Here is a 5,648-nt window from a genome sequence, read left to right on the forward strand (position 1 = left end):
ATGTTAAATTAATCAAGTGCGATGTGATTAGAACAACCTGTGTTTACTTAAGAGATGTGGGACTTGTGCACAATTTACTTTGCATTCAACCCAACAAATGGGAGGTTGATTGATTATTTTTCTACTTCGTATTCATACTCATATTCCATACGAACATTTTTAAACATCTGCCGTTAATACATGTGCAGTAAGAAATAGCTCTGCTTTTATATATGTACACTGATAAATAGCTCTGTTTTATGTATGTACACTGATCTGTTTATACTGTATATTTAGTTATATACAAAATGATAGCTCTGTTTCAAATATATGTAAAAATGATAAATAGCTCTGTTTTATATATGTACACTGTTCTCTGATTTAAATATATGTACAATGATAAATAGCTGTGTTTTTAATATGTACAATGATATTTCTATTTTATATAAATGTACAGTTATAAATGGGATCCTTATGGCCTCCTTATGTGTATAGTAGCCTATATTGAGACTGAACCTGGTTGTATTATAACACTTTTTTAAAATTTTGGATAGTTTGTTAGTATGCAATTTGGAATTTGGAAAATGTATTTGGGCCAGTTGAATGCATAAATATTTTACACAATATGCTTCATTACATTATATTATAAGTATATTATTTTTGAAAAATCCTTTGTAATGTAACAACAGGACTGTAAGGTTCCTGATATCTGTCAAAAAAACAAAACAAAAAAACATTAACATTCTAACAAAACCATGAATTTTACATCCTGAAGGAATCTTATAATTTCTGTAGGATGTTACACAATCAAACAAGACATCAGTGGACATACCTGCAGGAATCATATACAAAATCCTGCAGGAGTGTTATTCCTGCAGGACATAACACAGTCATGCAGGAACAACCCTACAGGACTCCTGCAGGAATGTGCGCTGTCCTGTAGGATTTTTATTCAGTCCTACAGGATCCCTACACATAAAACCAAAATCCTACAGGATTCCTGTAGGTTTTTTTTTTAAGGGGTTGCCTGTGCACTGTCAGGAAGACTTCCACTTTATCCGACCGATGTCTCTACCTTGAACAAGGTGAAGGCAGATTTTTTCAACATTGCAGGATTTCCAAATGTAGTTGGAGCCATTGATGGAACACACATTAGGATTCAAGCACCTTCAACTCATGAGCCATTGTTTGTAATAGGAAAGGCTATCACAGTATTAACGTGCAGGCTATTTGTGATGCCAAACTAAGAGTGCTCAACTGTGTTGCTCGTTGGCCAGGATCAACCCATGACTCTAGAATTTTAGTTTTTCTGTAAAGTTGCTTTGTAACGATTTGTATTGTAAAAAGCGCTATACAAATAAACTTGAATTGAATTGAATTGAATTGAATAGTGAATTCCCAAATTCATGATGCATTTGAGAGAGGAGAATTGCAGGGTGTGCTCTTGGGTGACTCTGGTTACCCACTAAAACCCTGGCTACTCACACCTTTCTTAAATCCAGTCAGTGTGCCTCAAGCTCGGTACAACACAGCCCATACCAAAACAAGAAATGTTATTGAAAGGTGTTTTGGAGTCCTGAAACGAAGATTTCATTGTCTGCATGCAGAGCTCAAAATGAAACCAGAAAAAGTCTGCAACATAATCTGTGCATGCGTTGTTTTGCACAACATGGCAAGGTAATAAATATGTTTTTAACTGTAATTAAAACTCCTAGCTACATATTCGCCAATGATTTTAAATTAAATGAGTAAAATATCATTTTCCATTTAATAGAGATCTTGAACTCCCAGACTTGGAGGATGACCAAATTTGTGAAGAACCCACTTTGGAGATTACTGAGGCAGGAGGAGAAGATGGATCTGGGTGTTACATTCGACAGATGATTGTAGAAAACATTTTCTCAGTTTGACTGAGAAAAATGAAAGAATTTATACTTTCAAATTAAGTGGACATATTATAATTTATTCATTGAGACAATACTTACAAAATATTTGATGCATAGTATCAGTACAATCAGCTGAAATATGATATAATCTTCAAATCACTACACATTAACTTAACACTAAAATTCTTCAAATCTCTTAAATATATCTAAAGATTCAAAATTAAATACCAGTAATTATTAAATAGACAATTGTTTGATTAGTTATTGGACAATGGTCGATGAGATCTATAGTTCATGTCCAAGTTTTTGTAGCTCTAACTTTAGCTTAGTTTTCTCTAATTCTAGTTTTTGTATTTCTAATTTTAGTTTAGTCTCTTCCAGTGTTAATATTTTATATTGTTTTTCAAGTATATTGTTCATGGTTATCTTGCTTGGAGTATCTTTCTGTGTCTCGGTGTCTGAGCCACTTCCCACAGGTGCCATTTGGGTGCTGTCCAAATCGTCATCTTTAAAAATAAATTAAAAAAAGAACAAGAACAACATTAGCAAAATTAGAAAAGTGACAGGCACTGTATTTTTTGTTGTACCTTTTTTCTGGTCAAATGCACTACATGCTACTTCACCCTTTTGTAGTTCATTCATTTTAGACAAAAACACACACAAAACAATTACTTAGCTATGTAAACGGGGACACTGCATAGACTTCTAGTTTTTACTAAAATTAGTGAAACATTGAACAGGTTAAATGGTCTTTATTGATAAAAGTAGTCTGATTATATATAATTTGAAAACACTGTCCTGTAGCAACTAGCCTAGTGATTGCACAGCACTACATGGTATTACAAGTGATTTCCCCTAACCTGTGTCCACTTATTGTATTTTATAATATTTGTATTTTGTCGTTACCGTTTTAAGCAATAAAGTAGCCTACTCGACGCTAGTCGCGTCGTGCCTTCAGCCGTGACTCACAATAGGCTACAGCACAGCCGCTTGTACGTTATTGCTTACTTAAACACTGTTAATCTGTTTTAAACTAAAAACATTGTTGTGAGGAATAGTAGAGTGCTGAAAGATTGAAAGCATAGCTTACCTTCACTTTGTGTTGTTTGGTCATCCTGGCTTGTAACAGGAGCTTCGTCATTTTGAGAGACCAATGTCAGTGTCACCTCGCAGTCAACTAGAAGATAATAAGTGTTACTCAATCTAAAACAGAGCAGTACCCTACAGTGTTTAAAATGAAGCAAAAACAATCACCATCAAAACATTATTACTCACAAGACTGTTTAAAAGAGATGGTCTTCATCCCTCCTGGGGTGGCGCCACTCTTCTCTCTAGAAATATGGCAAATAGTCTTAGTGTTTATACTTGACTAACTGGGGCCCAGGTCAGGAAGCAGACAGACTGGCTAAACCGACCGTCTGCTAGCTGCCTCCTGTCACAGAGGTCAGTTAATTCTCAGCACATAGAGACTTTTTCACCTAGATATCACACTATAGAGACTGTGTCTGTTCCCCGAACTAGAAAATACAAAAAACGTCCAAACCAAGTTAAGATTAACAATTTAATTGAGGTTCAACAAATAAAAAACAGAAGCAATATGGATAAACAAATGGTAAAGCTTGGCTTATTGAATATCAGATCCCTTTCTACGAAAACACTTTTTGTAAATAATATGATCACTGATCATAATATAGATGTACTCTGTTTGACAGAAACCTGGCTAAAACCTGATGATTACATTATTTTAAATGAGTCCACCCCCCAAGATCACTGTTATAAACATGAGCCGCGTCTAAAAGGCAAAGGTGGAGGTGTTGCTTCAATTTATAACAACGTTTTCAGGATTTCTCAGAGGGCAGGCTTCAAGTATAACTCGTTTGAAGTAATGGTACTTCATATAACATTATCCAAAGAAACAAATGTTAATGATAAATCCCCTGTTATGTTTGTACTGGCTACTGTATACAGGCCACCAGGGCACCATACAGACTTTATTAAAGAGTTTGGTGATTTTACATCCGAGTTAGTTCTGGCTGCAGATAAAGTTTTAATAGTTGGTGATTTTAATATCCATGTTGATAATGAAAAAGATGCATTGGGATCAGCATTTATAGACATTCTGAACTCTATTGGTGTTAGACAACACGTTTCAGGACCTACTCACTGTCGAAATCATACTCTAGCTTTAATACTGTCACATGGAATTGATGTTGATGGTGTTGAAATTATTCAGCCAAGTGATGATATCTCAGATCATTATTTAGTTCTGTGCAAACTTCATATAGCCAAAATTGTAAATTCTACTTCTTGTTACAAGTATGGAAGAACCATCACTTCTAACACAAAAGACTGCTTTTTAAGTTATCTTCCTGATGTAACCAAATTCCTTAGCATATCCAAAACCGCAGAACAACTTGATGATGTAACAGAAACTATGGACTCTCTCTTTTCTAGCACTTTAAATAAAGTTGCTCCTTTACGCTTAAGGAAGGTTAAGGAAAACAGTTTGACACCATGGTATAATGAGCATACTCGCACCCTAAAGAGAGCAGCCCGAAAAATGGAGCGCAGCTGGAGGAAAACAAAACTAGAGGTATTTCGTATTGCTTGGCGGGAAAGTAACATATCCTACAGAAAAGCATTAAAACTGCTAGATCCGATTACTTTTCTTCTCTTTTAGAAGAAAACAAACATAACCCCAGGTATTTATTCAATACAGTGGCTAAATTAACGAAAAATAAAGCCTCAACAAGTGTTGACATTTCCCAACACCACAGCAGTAATGACTTTATGAACTACTTTACTTCTAAAATCGATACTATTAGAGATAAAATTGCATCCATTCAGCCGTCAGCTACAGTATCACATCAGACAGTGCACTATAGACCCCCTGAGGAACAGTTCCACTCATTCTCTACCATAGGAGAGGAAGAATTGTATAAACTTGTTAAATCATCTAAACCAACAACATGTATGTTAGACCCTATACCATCTAAGCTCCTAAAAGAGGTGCTTCCAGAAGTCATAGATCCTCTTCTGACTATTATAAATTCCTCATTGTCATTAGGACATGTCCCCAAAACCTTCAAACTGGCTGTTATTAAGCCTCTCATCAAAAAACCACAACTTGACCCCAAAGAACTAGTTAATTATAGACCAATCTCGAATCTCCCTTTTCTGTCCAAGATACTAGAAAAGGTGGTATCCACAGAATTATATTCCTTTTTAGAGAAAAATGGTATATGTGAGGATTTCCAGTCAGGATTTAGACCGTATAATAGTACTGAGACTGCTCTCCTTAGAGTTACAAATGATCTGCTCTTATCATCTGATCGTGGGTGTATCTCTCTATTAGTTGTATTGGATCTTAGTGCTGCGTTTGACACAATTGTTGTCCTTTTACATTATAACAACTTGATGGTTGCTCTGTCAATTCTTCGTCATCAGTTAGGAACCCAGGTGTGCTATTTCATCGCAATCTTTCCTTAGAAAGCCACGTTTCTAGCATTTGTAAAACTGCATTTTTCCATCTCAAAAATATATCTAAATTACGGCCTATACTCTCAATGTCAAATGCAGAAATGTTAATCCATGCATTTATGACCTCAAGGTTAGATTATTGTAATGCTTTATTGGGTGGTTGTTCTGCACGCTTAGTAAACAAACTACAGCTAGTCCAAAATGCAGCAGCAAGAGTTCTTACTAGAACCAGGAAGTATGACTATATTAGCCCGGTCCTGTCAACACTGCACTGGCTCCCTATCAAGCATCGCATAGATTTTA

General features: G+C 35.5%; 1 long non-coding RNA gene across 1 annotated transcript; it reads right to left on the reverse strand.

The window, feature by feature from the left end:
* Window positions 1–2,277: 2,277 nt before the first annotated feature.
* On the reverse strand, window positions 2,278–3,129 carry LOC132099159 (uncharacterized). The gene is made up of 2 exons (XR_009423030.1): window positions 2,956–3,129; window positions 2,278–2,371 (listed from the first exon to the last, which is right to left on the reverse strand). It is a non-coding gene; the product is annotated as an uncharacterized LOC132099159 (long non-coding RNA).
* Between the last annotated feature and the right edge of the window lie 2,519 nt (window positions 3,130–5,648).

This window comes from Carassius carassius, chromosome 22 (genome assembly GCF_963082965.1).
Source record: "Carassius carassius chromosome 22, fCarCar2.1, whole genome shotgun sequence".
NCBI lineage: Eukaryota > Metazoa > Chordata > Actinopteri > Cypriniformes > Cyprinidae > Carassius > Carassius carassius.